The sequence below is a fragment of the Trachypithecus francoisi genome, unplaced genomic scaffold (genome assembly GCF_009764315.1).
Source record: "Trachypithecus francoisi isolate TF-2019V2 unplaced genomic scaffold, Tfra_2.0 Lachesis_group3, whole genome shotgun sequence".
NCBI lineage: Eukaryota > Metazoa > Chordata > Mammalia > Primates > Cercopithecidae > Trachypithecus > Trachypithecus francoisi.
In genome coordinates this window covers 90,490,459-90,506,239 of record NW_022681468.1, presented here as the reverse complement: position 1 = coordinate 90,506,239, position 15,781 = coordinate 90,490,459, and positions in this window count along the sequence as shown.

Sequence of the window (15,781 nt, the reverse complement as noted above, 5' to 3'; positions counted from 1 at the left end):
GCATAATGTCCACTTCCACCCCTGGAGAAGGCAACTGGAGCGCGTTTTAAAGGCTGAGTATGAAGAAAGCAGGCCAGAGGGAGAGGTTCGCTTCAGCAGTCCTGCCAAGGCTTCCAGAGCAGCCGGTTCCACACTAGTTGTGGGATGCAGGTGAGCACAGGGGCCCTCACTCCTCCCGGGACCTGGCTCAGGGAAGACACTCGGTAGACATGTGGTCAATGCATGATCCTCCTCCTGCTCACAGGCCAGCAGGGAAGATGGACAAATGAGGGTGTCTAATAGGGCGCTATGAGGGAATGAAGGAAGACAAGCCACCCAGGTGCTTCTTGGGGCTCCTTAGCGCCACCATGTCACTTGTTTTCTAGCCCATTAAATGTATCTCTGTCATACGGGTCAGGATAGAGCTGTAATCACAACTACAAATTTGAAACCAGTCCACTCATTTCATCATCTTGGTCAAAGCTCCTTGCCAAACTAAATCTGTGTAAGAATCTATGTAAGTATTCAGGTCATTAAAACTGACCATACTTTTTGCCCAGTAATGTTGCTTATGGGAATTTACTTAGATAAAACACTCAGAGATTCACTCTGAGATATGTACATAAAACTGGCTTTCATCTCAGCATTATTTATAAAATGAACCAGCAACATGCAGAAACAGCATAAATGCCTGAGGTTAGGAGATTGATTTTAAAAATATCCCAGTTTACCTCTGTATGAAAGAACACCATGCAGCCATCAAACACTTATTTACAATAACATTATATAAAGTTATATAACAAAGCAGATTGCAAACCAGCATATAGAATATGATCTCCAATTTGTGTGTATAAAAATATGTGATATTTGCATGTATTTTCAGAGAAAGAAAACACATTAATAGGGGTTTCTACCAAAGGCAATAGAGTTTCCTGGATAAATATGCAGGTTTTAGGCTAGGCGTGGTGGCTCATGCATGTAATCCTAGCACTTTGGGAGGCTAAGGCAGGAGGATCAACTGAGGTCAGGAGTTTGAGACCAACCTAGCCAACATAGTAAAACCCTGTCTCTACTAAAAATACAAAAATTTGCCGGGTGTGGTGACAGGCAACTGTAGTCCCAGCTACTTGGGAGGCTGCGGCATGAGAATCATTTGACCCCAGGAGGTAGAGTTTGCAGTGAGCCAAGATCATGCCACACTGTATTCCAGCCTGGGCAACAGAACAAGACTCCATTTCAAAAAAAAAAAAAAAAAATGCAGATTTTAGAACCAAACTGCCAAGGTAGAACCCTGACTCCACCACCTCCAAATGTATTAACACTGGAGAAATTATTTAACTTCCCACTTCCCAGTGCCTCAGTTTCCTTACATTGAGCATGCAGTTGCTAGCTCTCCCTACTTCCTAGAGGGTTTAATTAGCATGCTAACAGAAGAGTGGTTCTAGATAGTGACTGGGAACCAGTTAGCACTTGCAAACGTAATCCATTGTTATGAGTTATTATTAGTGGTGGGATTACGGGTCATTTCAATTCTCCAGTATATTCTTCTGTATATTTTCTATAGAAAATTGACTTATAATCATGGAAACAAAATAATTTTTAATCCATTTTGGTCAATGAGATGAATTCAATGAAGAGATTAGTTAGAACTACTTTGCCATAATTGACACAACATCTGCTATTTCTAGAACTAAATCAAATAAAATACAGTCAACTCTAGATTCTGCATGAAGCACGTTCATTTATCTGCGGCTGCTCCTGCATTCCTGTTTTTACGGGCCTCATTAAGCACTGGATATAACATCATATGTTACAGCTCTCTCTCGCGTCTGTTTACTTCCTCTCCCACAGCCAGAAGCTCAGCAAGAGCCTTGTAAACCAATTCTCTTAATGATCTATCCAGTCAGGGAAGGTGCAAATCAGTGATACGGGGAGCTTAGAGGAGAAGCCAGCAGCTCTACCTCAGAAAGGGGATGCCTTCACACCTGTTGGCACAGTTGGAGGGATGGCTAACTGTGGGGCTGAGGTCTAATGTGGGCCCTGTCTGGGCACCTCAGTCTTCTATGTTAGAGCCATTCAGGGTCCATGTCCACCTGGCCATATATAACAGTGGCTGGAGGAGGGGGAAGGTCTTTAACACAATCCTATGTGAAGATAAGAGACTGATTGATGGACACAAACTAAGAAGAGTGTCGACCCTTTTATAACACATGCATTTTCATAATACAGATATTCAAATGTGCAGTCTCTAATGGGTTTCTGATATCAGGTCTCCATCCCCTCGATTAAATACACAGTTCTCTGCCTTTGTTGCAGACCTGGATGAGGTGTCACTTCTCATTTCGAGCCCACATTGCCAAATTTTCAGTCTTCTTATCATTCAAATCAATATTCCCAGTCAGGCGCCATGGCTCATGCCTGTAATTCCAGCACATTGGGAAGCCGAGGCAGTTGGATCACCTGAGGTCAGGAGTTCGAGACTAGCCTGGCCAACATAGTAAAACCCCTCTCTACTAAAAATACAAAAAATTAGCCAGGAGTGGTGGCAGACACCTGTAATCCCACCTACTCGGGAGGCTGAGGCAGGAGAATCTCTTGAACCTAGGAGGCGGAGGTTGCAACGAGCCAAGATTGCGCCACTGCACTCCAGCCCTGGCAGCAAGAGTGAAACTCTGTCTCAAAAAACAAAACAAAGTAAACATTCCCTCAAGAAGTTGCCAGGAGCTTTGCTCCCCTCTCTTCCCAGGTTCTCTACTCTAGCATGTGGTTCCACCATGCTGTACCACTCTGTCCATCTCTCTCTGATGTAAGAAGCTGGCTCTAGGTCCTGGCCAGCTGAGTCCTCCCAGGGCCAGCTACATTGTTCTGTGTGCTGTGGGGATGGGGAGGCAGTTCAAGGTTCTGAGTGTTAGACATGCCATATCCTGCTTGATGGCACTGCAGTCACCCCTGTGTCCCTGCTTCCAGCTGAGGCAGACTGGCTGCCCTCCTCAGCCTCCCCAGTAGGGCTTGACTGCAGCATCTCTTCTTGGCAAGCAAGAGGCAGTAGGAGGAAAAAATTCCAAGAAAAGGCATGGGCTCTGAAGACAGATAAAACTCTCTGGAAATTTGACTCTTGCATTTCATAATTGTTCCTTCATACTAAACAGACACTCGGTAGTCAGTTTGATAAAAGGAAAATTATTCAACCTCAGTTTTCTCAACAAATGAAAATAGTAATCATGACACCAATGTCTTTGGTACTGCATGAAATAATGCATGTGAAAGCCCAAGGCCTGGCCCATTGTACGCACTTCAAAAAGTTTTATTTTTCTTGTCATCTTTCTTCTAGACAGCATTTCATCATGATGTTTCATCTGAAAGTATATTTGTTATGAATTATTTGACTGCAAGTAACATATAACCTACCAGTGGCTTAAATGTTTAGGGATTTATTTTCCCTCATAATAAAAAGTCTGGAGGCAAGTGGCTTCTGGGGTTGGCTTACCCTGTTTGAGCAAGGATCTCTCCTATTCTCTTAGCCTCATCCTCATCATTGCAAGATAGCTGCATGAGTTCCCGGCATCACATCTACATCCAAAGCAAGAAGAGAAAAGTGGGTGGTGATCTTCTACATCTATTTTTAACAGGAAAAAAAAGAAAGGATGAAAAAGGCTTTTCCAGAAACACCCCAGAGTGGACTTTTCCTTACACTTACATCATATTGACTAGCATTGTGTCATACGGCCACCCCTGCATTAAGAGAGACTAAGAAATCATGTACCAATTTAGTTTCTTCAGTCTCTAGCAGGAGGTGGAAAGAGAGAGGAGGGCTTGGAATTTTACTGTTATCCCAGGCAATCTGCAGAGTCTTCCCAGAGGATTGGAAATTTCCAAATTAGAACTACCTATAGGTAAGTGCGGGTCGGGTGGCTGACGCCTGTAATCCCAGCACTTTGGGAGGTTGAGGTGGGTGAATCACCTGAGGTCAGGAGTTCGAGACCAGCCTGACCAATATCGTGAAATCCCGTCTCTACCAAAAATACAAAAATTAGCCCGGCATGGCGGCATGCGCCTGTAGTCCCAGCAATTTGGGAGGCTGAGACAGAAGAATTGCTTGAACCCGAGAGGCGGAGGTTGCAGTGAGCTGAGATTGAGCCACTGGACTCTAGCCCAGGCAACAGAACGAGACTCCGTCTCAAAACCAAAAAACAAACAAAAAAACTACCCATGAGTAAATGTTATGTTTAAAATAATAATAATAAACACATAAGTAATAAACATATTTTGAAGCACATATGGCTTACCACCTATCACGTGTGGCTCTGTCTTGCCTTGGTTTCTAGCAGAAGTTCTCCAGCTTGGATGCACATTAGAATCTCCTGGGGCACTTGTAAAAAACACCAAGGCCTGGGTCCCTTCCTCAGTGCAAGGAAAACCTCTAGGGTTGGGGCGGGGCCATTGACTCAGAGTGAAGATCCAGGACCACTAGGTTGGTGTCCACGGAGAATAGGTATGTACACCGCTAGACGGCGCAAGAGATCATTCGGCCCCGAGGAGTCCTCGGTCAAGACAACTGTAAAGGCACCCAGCCCTCTGGCGGCTTCCCATTTACCCAGGGCCAGCACCGACAGCATAAAGGGCGTTCTAACCTACATAATAGAACACATCGCTATTCTGTACTTTTGGTAATTAGGTAAACTACGCCAAGAGAGGCTCAGAAACCTGCCCAAAATGAGCTGGAGCATCAGCAGGGGTTCCAAATGGCAGGCGTCTTCTCCCCTCTGTCCCACAAAGAACAGTCAGTCCCTTGGGCTGGGAGCTGGGCCCGGAGCCCCGGGCAACCCGCCCGGCGTGCTCGCTACGGCCCCGGGCTGCGTTCATCAAGCGCAACTCCAGGCGCGCGCCGCAACCGCGCAGTGCAACCAGGGACTCTCCCGCCGAACCCGCCTTCACTTGCATCTTTCTCATAGCCCTTCAGGGGCTGCTAGTTTGCTAATGCTGCCAGGAAGCTCTCCTCCCAGTTTTCTAGCTGCCGTTCTAGCGAGCAGAGAGAGAGCCTCGGTGGTAATAAGCCTTGCACAGAACACAGCACTAATTCTAATGCGCAGGCAGCTCCAAACACTTACCATTTATGTAAAGCCACAAAGCCAGCGTGAGAACACCTAATTACCGCGTGAATTAGTAAAAAACAGATGCGAGGTTTACAGAAATGTCTGCCAGTGTCTAGTAAATGGTCACAATTGATAGAGATACTCCAAAGGCCTGCTGGGGGCAGAGGCTGGCTCAGGCATAGCCCCAACCCAAAAAGTGCTGTCAACAGTTGCTGGCATCCCCAGAGTGTGCCCCCAGTTCTCTTAGGTGAAAGAGCTGGGAAATCGTCTATGAGCAGCCACTTAATAGTCTTGTACTCATGAACCGCAATTATCAACAACAAGCGCCACCCACAGACTGTGGGAATGTGTTCATGGTTAATCAATTCGATTGATCACTGTTTATTAAGTAAAAACCTGCTTTCTAAACAGTTCCTCCCTAAATGGCGTTTTTGCAGGCTGCTAGAAAACAGGAGACTAATTGGGACTCCTAATTTAAATCCAAGTATGCATATTACTAAAAGCATTAGCAGCAGGGCTGTGGGCATGATGAACCCTCAGTCCCCCAGAGTGGCCGCGCTAAAGCTCACATACTCCCGTTATAAAGACCTCCCAATCCCTGCTTTCATTTCTCCGATCAAGAGGCCACGGTGACCAGGTCAGATGAGGACATCAGGAAGGAAGCCCACTGATAATATAGATTATGAGAATATTTGAGTCGCATCGGTGCTGTTAAATTGATCGGCTCCATTCAGCACCTTGTGAACCGAGATGGGAAATCGATGGCTGGACCGGCTAGGTGCCAAGATAAGTGACCATAGCGTATTTTTGTTATCTCCTTACAAAGAGTAATGATTTCAACATTTCAACCACCTTGAGTGCTCTAAATCTAAGCAAAATACGACAGAAAATCCAACACAGAGGAGGTCAGGGTGATTATGCGATTGTGCTGTAATCCAGAGAGGGAGGGGTCTGGCTGGTCTAGGGCTAAAATCTTCCTAAATGTGGCCACCCCCTCATGTGAGGAATTGGACCCAGGAGCAGCACAGCAGCTTCACTTTATCCACACCAGCTCTCCATCTGCTGCAAGTGCTGGAGGCTAAGCAGAACGGCAAGGAGACTGCCCTCCACCCCAGCTGAGGCTGCCAGTGTCAAGGCACTTCTAGCATGCGAGCTGAGCCCGCCCTCCCAAGAAGAGAGCTTTGCATTTCCTGTGTATCACCTGCCTCTGCTGCAAAATTCCCATCCATGCCTCAGGAAGATATTGCAGAGAGTGACAAGCTTCCACTATTCCCGTTATTTTTCGTTGTTTGATATTCAGGTCTTTTATGCCTGCCCAGCTCAGGAATTCCACTCTCCCTAAATGAGGAGACCATGAAGACCCCTCATAACTCCCATCCATCACAGAAAAAAAACACCAAAGATTAGGAGCCAGTAAAGAAATAAAGCACAAATTTTTGCATGCAATTATATATGAAATTACTGCATAGACAGATATCCAAACCCTCAGGAATCCAAATCAGGAATAACGTTAATTACTCCGAAAGGGTAGCTAACCAAAGGAAATTGAAGTCTTCTAGGGATGCTGCACAAGGATTTTAATTTTCGATTGATAAGCCATTTGTGAGTTCCGATCCCCAATAGATGCAAATAACCCTATTTCCATACACTGGATGCAGAGTCGGTTTAATACGTAGCTCCAAAAACAGGAAAAAGAAACTCTGAAAATATTTGTCAATTGTTTCTGCGCAACGTGCTGTGCCTGTGGTCTTTGCACGCCCACATGCAGGGTTGTGTTAAATCTGTCTCTACCTCAGTCTCATAAAGAAATAAAGACCAAGTTATCACCATTTGATACCCGAGTGGCAGATGCTCTTTTCCATCTGGATAATTAACATCAAAAATCTGGAATGTAGGGAGATGTGTGTTCTTGGTTACAGTGCCTGGAATGCCCCTGCTTAGCTGAGAAATATTAGGGCTCAGTAGAAACATATAAGTCACAACATCCACAATTCTGCAGGAAAGAGAGAAACTTTTAATAGGAGTGGGACTGCATCAAAGCAACCCGTAATTAGGTACAAATTTGGCTCATGGTTCAGCAATTTATACAGATTAGCTATGCTGACCTTCTGGAGCCCCAGGGTGCTATTTCGCATTTGCGGTTGCAGAGTGACCTCTAGTGTTAAAAGAGAAGGGATTTTTTTGTTTTGTCTTTTTTTTTTAGAATAGCATCCAACGTTAACATCTTTTATCTATCCTTACTAATGGAAGCACGGGCTGTAACACACCTTTGGGGAAAAGTCCCTGGGAACGCTCTGTAAGGTAATAAGATACAGATGTGACCTTTTTGTTGTATTAAAATCACCATTAGAGAATGTTCTAAACCTTCTGTCATGGAAATTTCCAAAGGGTTTACACAGTTCAGAGAATATCTATGTTGCGTTTTTTTTTTTTCTCTTTCTGTTATATATTGGGGTTATGTGAAATTTTATTTTTAAAAATGTATGTACCTTATGATGCTCTCTGGCCTATAGACAATTAAATAACTTATTATTCTCTCTTAAGGAGAATGGGCACAACATTGACCCCAAACAGAGCCTAAAGTTTTTGTCTTAATTCCTTGAAAATAAAAGTGATGGGAATCACAGCAGAAACTCTTTGGGGCGAGGCCCGAGTTCACAGTGACAGTTCATTCTTGGCACTGTTGGCCCTAGTTGGGACTTGGAGTGTAGTGAGCAGGAGACAGTGTTTGCTGGGCACCAGTTGAGCTGGCCAGAGCCGGTTACAAAATGCACAGGACCCAGTGCAAAATGAAAATGTTGGGCCCCTTTTCCAAAAAGCAGGAAAGAAGGTGCCAGGAAAGTTACTAAAATATAAGGACTTTTCCTTTCTCCTGCTGTCTCTCTGTTGACTTGCAGTGTTATTATTTGCTATTTCATATGTGCTAAATTTGGAAAAATTAAACATAAATTGATAGCATAAATCTTACCATTCCTGTGCAATGCCACCTTACAATACTAATGGAAGCATTTAGCTCACATGCAGAATCACAGAAATTATAGAATTCGTATTTTGTAGCTTATACATAAATAGATTTGGGAGGTTTTTTAACCAGTACAGATGATTGCATTTAGAGGCACACAATGATACAATCGCCCTGCCCTTTCAACCAATCCCTTACTGGAAATGCTGCACAAAAACTAGCTTTGCTGTTTTTATTTCATTTCTAGATATGCATACATTCTACCAGCACCCTCTGCCTTTGACTTACTGAGGATTAAGAAAGACCTGAAAGCCAGGCACTGTGGCTCATACCTATAATCCTAGCACTTTGGGAAGCCAAGGTAGGTGGATCACTTGAGCCCAGGAGTTGGAGACCAGCATGGGCAATATGGTGAAATCCCATCTTTACAAAATTTATCTGGGTGTGCTGGCATGCACCTGTAGTCCCAGCTACTTGGGAAGCTGAGGTGGCAGGATTGCTTGAGCCCAGGAAGCAGAGGTTGCAGTGAGCCAAGATCGTGCCACCACACTCCAGCCTTGGTGACAGACCAAGACCCTATCTCAAAAAGAAAAAAAAAAAAAAAAGGAAAAGAGAAAGGCTAGTTCCCTTTCCTCCTATGTCATAACTACTGGCATAAGTGGTTGACTAACACAAAGAAACAACAGGAATGAGAAAGAATATGATAGGCTTCCTTGGCTACTGATGTCTCTTAGAACATCATTTCCTTCTTTCCATTTTTGAGTCAAGTTCTAGTTTGAATGGAAAGCATGGCCCATCAGACCCATACTTAATCAGAGCTGTAGCACTTGTACGCACTTTTTGAGTAATCTCGTTCTCACTTCGAGTCTTTCTGAACTCCCACTATCATGAGAGCACCAGAATTCTGTGCTCATGAGGCAAAAAATGGCAACACACACACCACGCATATCGCCTCTGCTCAGGGGCACGCTGTATTGTCCCATTGGACTTCATCACAAGTGTAAAGATAAAATCATGGAGTATTTAAAGATGGCAATGGCAGAGCATTCAACCATGCACAGGGCTTTTCTGTGTATGGGTCCCTGTGTGATTGCAGAGGTCAAATGCCCGTGAAGTCAGCAGGGGCTGGGGAAGCTGGCCTCCTGGCAGCCATCCCTTCAGAGGAAACTGATGCACCTGGGTGCAGTAGAAGCAGAGAGTGGGACATCCCTGCAGATGGAGGAGCTGGGGGAAGCTTCATGGTGGACATCCTGTCTAGGAGGAATAAGAATGTTACTGAGACTGTTTTTCCTAGGGCAGCCTCACACATAAAAATAAAAATCAGTCTTCAAAGTTTTTCACAGTGGATCCTCCAATACCTGTGAAGCAGAGGAAATGTAATCCACTGCATTTACACTTGAGGAATTAGAGACTTGGAGAGATGGGGCAATGAGTGGCATAATAGCACCCAGCCCTGGGTGAGTGGGGCTCTGGAATCTCGGACCTCAACATTGCTCCCTTGCTGCACTTGGCTGCTCTGGCTTCCTTACTTTTCTCACAGGAGGCATGCTCCTGCCACAGCCTTGTTCCAGTGCTACCTTTTCAGTGAGACACACCCTCATCAAACCAATCACAATTGCAATTCCCTCACCCACCCGCGCCTCCCCGCCATACACACACACACACTTATATGCCTCCTTTTTTGTATTTCTGGAATAACACTTGTCACCTCCTAACCTACCATATGATTTGCTTTTTACATGCATTGTGTATTGTTTGCCTCCTCCAGCTAGAATGTAGCATAAGGGCAGAGCCATTTGCCTACTACGTTCACTCCTGGATCCGAAGTGCCTAGAACAGAGAGTCCAGCACTGAGCAGGTCCTCATTAGGAGTGTGTTGCATGAATGAGTGAATTAATGAAATGCACATAGCACATTACTGTCCGTGCCATCTTATAACTCTCCATCCTAGCCCCTGATACTCTTTCTTGGTCTGTCAGAATGTTCCCAACTAGAATGGAAAAGGCAGGAGTTTGGTCCTAGGGATGGCAGCCTTTCCTTCTGGAGAATTTGCCTCACCATATTCCTATTAGCAGTGGATATGGTAGCAGTGATGGTTAATTTTATGTGTCAACTTGACTGGGCTAAGAGATGCCCAGATAGTGAATAAAACCTTATTTCAGGGTGTGCCTGTGTGGGTGTTTCTGGAAGAGACTGGCATTTGAACCAGTAGACTGAGTAAAGATGATCACCTTCCCCAGGGTGGAAAGGCATCATCCAGTCCTTTGAGGACTCAAACAGAAGAAAAAAACAGAGAAAAAGGCAAATTTCCTCTCTCTCCTTGAGCCAGACCTTCCATCTTTTCATGACTTTGGACATTGGCTCTCAGACTTTCAGACTTGGACTTGGGCTTACCCCATCGGTCCCCTAGTTCTCAGGCGTCTGAGTTTGGACTGGAACCACACCACCAGCTTTCCTGGGCCTCCAGCTTACAGACAGCAGACCGTGGGACTCTCCAGCCTCCATAATCTTGTAATCAGTCAATCCCTCATAGTAAATATCTTCCTACATTTCTATATCTATAGGTATAGATACAGATATATTCTATTGGTGTTTCCTGGAGAACCCTAGTACAGTAACATTCACTCTACCTGAGCCTTTCTCTGTTATACAAAAGCTATACGTAATGAGAAATCGGTCTTGAAAATCAGAAAGAGCTGGAGTAAAACCTGCTACTCCCTGACAACTATGTACCTCTCTGAGCTCCCCTTTTTTCTCAATTACAAAATAGGACTGCTCTATCCCAAAAGGAAGGCGTGCAGATTAACTGAGACCCTGCATTCCATCTATTTTGCTACACCCACGTGGCTACACTGGCTTCCAACCTAGTTAGGGGCTCTGTTTTAAGTTAGAAGGGACAACATGCCTCACGCCATGCCAGTCTGGACCTAGCACCATCAGGTTCGCTACTGCAGCAGGAGTCATAAGCCCATGGCCCAAAGAATGTGCTATGTTGGGCTGAGACAGCGTTGTTTTGTTTTTAAATTAATCAACGGCATTTTGTAAGTGACAGGTTTTGCACAAACACACCATTCTGCAGAATATCCTGGAAAATCAGCCCCTCTGGTAACAGCAGCCTAGATTCCCACCCACAGGGCTCCAGCCAGAGCTGTGGGGAGGCACGTCCCTCAGACAGGGTATGCCCATTTGGCTTCCCTTCTCCTCCTGTGCCCACTGAATCTGTGGGCAGCTCCTGTGGATGTTCACATCTGCCACCCCGGCTGGGTACCTCTCCAGGACAGCATTTATCGCCCCAGCCTGAATCCCCCTGTCCCTCACTCAGGTGCCCCCTGTCTGCTGGCAAGCCTTCAGATCACCCCCAACCCCTGCACCCAACTCCACCCCATCCCACAGTCGTCACTAAATCCCAGAGAGAACACTGTGGTCTATCACAGGGAGTAGAGTCACCCTATGGTCTGAATGGCATCACAGTGGATTCCAATTGAAGGGAAGGGACAAAGAGCACAAAAACACTGGATGCCTCTGGGGTCGCTGAGGAGCTTGGGAGGGAGGGAGAAAGAAAAGGCCAGAGAGTGCTGAGGCTCCAACACCCCCACCTTCTCTTCTCCACTTGGACCAGGCCCTGCTCATTTTCACTTGCAAGGTGTCCTATTTCCATACACTGGATACAGTCCTGATGGCCTTGTTCCCACCAAGGAGCCCTCTAGTTCTGAAGTCACAAGGCTCTGGTGGGTATGAGATCCTGCCCCCTTGTCCAGATCCCTCTCCTTCCTCTACTTTCACTTTGCTGGCTCCAAGAGGGCCCTGAGTCCTGCTTATTCCCTGGTCCCCACCCCTTTGCTGATGGCCCTTCCCTAGTACCCGGAATCTCTGCACAGTCCCGCCCTCCCGATGGATTCCCTTGCAGCCACATTACTCCGGGCCACTCTGCACAGGGAGGAGTGTCCTGGAGGATCCAGCGGTCCAAGAAGCCTGCTCACCTCCCCGCGCCCCGCTCCGCTGTCCCTTCCCAAGGCACACTCTCTCACATCTCTCAGTAGAGTCTACCCCCTAGAAAACTTTTTAAATGTCTCCAGAATGATGTTTTTCCCCGCTTCCAGCCAACAACTCTGGTTCTTCCAAAAAAAATAAGGAAGGTGCAGTTTACTTACACATTTTTTCAGGGAATTCTCCTGCTTCTCCGCAGGTGATCACAGCTTCAGGTGATTCCCACCTGTGGGCTCTTGACCTCCCTCCTTCCTGGGGCAGACCTCCCATCTAGGCTGCAGATGCATCTAACTCAGACTCAGACTCACACACATACACCCAGCTGTGTGTCTGTGTGTGTGTGTGTGCGCGCGCACATGCACGCACTCATGTGTGTTTTGTGGAAAGGATTTCAGGAGGAGCCTTCTGTTCATAACCAGTTTCTCCCAGCTGTCTCTGCCACGGAACCTCCTCGCTTAAAAACATTCCCACTATGGGGAGTAAGATTTTTCAGGCACACTTTCCCATCCAGCAGGAGATGGGGTCAGGACAAGCTTCCAGCATCCTCTTCCCTGGATGGCTGGAGAGAAATGTGGGCCTACAGATGGGTGGTAACCACACTGGTTTTCCAGGTAACCACACTGGTTTTCCAGAAAGTTCTGATTTTAAGAACTTTAACCTATATTCCACCTATATTCCAGTGCTCTAAGACCCAGCAACCATATGCCCAAGCTATGAGCTCAGGAAACAGGGTCCCCTTCAACTTGAATAAGTCATTTTATCTCCCCAGTTCTCAAAGACTGAAACTGTGTAGACAACACGAAGTAACAAGATGTGTGAGCTATAAAAGTTTAAAATGCTAGCAAATTAGGGAACCTCAACTAGTTCTTTGTTTTATGTTAGGAAAATGGGAAGCAACACCTCTCTATCCTGTGAGTTTAAAATGCTGGTTAAGGCATTGCCACTGGGTCTTGCTAATCACAACAGCTGAAAACCTCCCAAAGAAGATGAAGATGAAGACAAAGAAGAAAAAGGAAGGCTGGTTGCAGTGGCTCACGCCTGTAATCCCAGCACTTTGGGAGGCCAAGGCGGGTGGATCCCCTGCAGTCAGGAGTTCAAGACCAGCCCGGCCAACATGGTGAAACCCCATCTCTACTAAAAATACAAAAATTAGCTGGGCATGGTGGCACATGCCTGTAGTCCCAGCTACTCGGGAGGCTGAAGCTGGAGAATCGCATGAACCTGGGAGGTGCAGGTTTCAGTGAGCTGAGATCATGCCACTGCACTCCAGTCTGGGTGACAGAGGGAGACCTCATCAGGAAAAAAAAAAAGAAGAAGAAGAAGAAGAAGATGAAGGAGAAGGAGAAGGAGGAGAAAAGAGGCAGGAGGAAGAGAAAAGGGGCCAGAGGAGGAAAAACTCATAAAAGAGAAGAAATACAGCCGGGCACGGTGGCTCACACCTGTAATTCCAGCACTTTGGGAGGCCGAGGTGTGTGGATCACGAGGTCAGGTGATCAAGACCATCCTGGCTAACACAGTGAAACCCCATCTCTACTAAAAATACAAAAAATCAGCTGGGCGTGGTGGCAGGTGCCTATAGTCCCAGCTACTCAGGAGGCTGAGGCAGGAGAAGGGCGTGAACCCAGGAGGGGGAGCTTGCAGTGAGCGGAGAGCGTGCCGCTACACTCCAGCCTGGGTGACACAGTGAGACTCCGTCTCAAAAAAAAAAAAGAGAGAGAGAGAGAGAAGAAATACGCCTCCAGCCAGCTTCAATTAATACCCACATATTGGCATGTGTTCGTTCACTCTACACATACAGCAGAGATGTACCAAATTATACTTGTTTTGTCCCATGCATTTTCTCCTCATAGTTAGACTCTGAACATTTCCCTCAAGTACCCAAGTGACCTTTCCTGCATTGTTATTAATGACGGCTCTGGCTTCCCGTGATTTTCTTAACCAATCCCCTTTAGATGTCCTGTCAGTTGTCTCCTGTTGATTTTCTTCCTCTCCCTCTCCAAAACAGTATTATAACACTACCATGTGCACCCTTGAATATACTTATTTAGTGGGTTGTGATTAATTTCTAAATAATAGATCCCTAGAAATTGAATTGCTAGATTGAAAGTTATTAAAAGTTTTGAAATCCTTCTCTTTTTTATTGTTGAGGAGGTCATCTTGGTAACACACAAACTTAATATGTGGGTGATAAACACAGAACACAGGTGAACTCTACACGTGGACTGGAACGACCGCAGGGACCCTCTCTCCTTACAGACCCCAAAGTAACCAGCCAAGTGCTCTGGTAATTCGACAGCTTAGAGCCAACCCACCAGTGAGATTGTTTCCTGCACAGAATTGTACCACTAACTTAGCGATTTTAAAACCCAAACTTGGCTGGGGGGGCAGTAACTCACGCCTGTAATCCCAGCACTTTGGGAGGCCAAGGCAGGCAGATCATGAGGTCAGGAGTTCGAAACCAGCCTGACAAACATGGTAAAACCCCATCTCTATTAAAAATATTTTTAAAACATAGCTGAGCGTGTTGGCAGGCGCCTGTAGTCCCAGCTACTCGGGAGGCTGAGGCAGGAGAGTCGCCTGAACCAGGCAGGCAGGGGTTGCAGTGAGCTGAGATCACGCCACTGCACTCCAGCCTGGCAACTGAGCAAGACTCCATCTGAAAAAAATAAATAAATAAACAAACAAACAAATAAAACCCAAACTGCAGGGCCAAGTGTCTGTCTACCAATGTCATGTGAGGACCTGTGCCCCATGCTGAAATGGCCTCCCCATGCCAGGGTGTAGATAGCAAATTTGATTCTGGAAAGGGGTAGAAACATTTGCAATGAAGTAAAGAAGAAAAAGTGGCATCCAAGTGTACAGAGAAGTCTTTCGAAAGCCTACTTTTCACCTAGGAAACCCAAAAGAAGCCATTACAGACCCGTCACCTACAAGACTACTGGTGATCTTTCTACCCCAAAATCCATTTGAAAGATTGGCAGTCACTTAGCTTCTACTGGAGTCATCAATGCCTGTGGCACTGAGTGGTTGAGGAGCTCACAGAGCCAAAAAAAGTTGACAGCTGTGACATAATGAATGACCTCCCTTATCACTCCCAGGTGAGGGATGGCAACAGGACCTTATGGCAGAGACAGGCTTGAACTCAGGTCACAGGTGAGAAAGGGGATCCAGTTGGAAGAAGAAGCAGACAAGTTATAAGACAAGTTTCACCTGTGCATGGATGGCGTATCAGTCCATTTTCATGCTGCTAATAAAGACATACTCAAGATTGGGTAATTTATGAAGAAAAAGAGGTTTAATGGACTCACAGTTCCACACAGCTGAGGGGGCCTCACAATCACGGTGGAAGGCAAAAGGCACGTCCTACATGGCAGCAGACAAGACAGAATGAGAGCCAAGTGAAAGGGGAGATCCCTTATAGAATCATCAGATCTCACGAGAATTACTACCACGAGAACATAAGGGAGAAACTGCCCCCATGATTCAATTACATCCCACCAGGTTCCTCTCACAACATGTGGAAATTATGGGAGCTACAATTCAAGATGCGATTTGGGTGGGGACACAGCCACACCACATCAGATGGAGACCATCAAGTACACCTCAGCTAGTGTGTGTCTGCTCCCTCCTCCTAAAAATAACAGTAATGCTTGCCCTTCCTACCTCCTTTGATGTGTGGTCAGGAATCACTGTGAGAATGAGAAAGTGCAGTCCTTGAAGGGGAGCTCAAGGGGTTAAGCAGGTCACCTTTGGGCTGGGG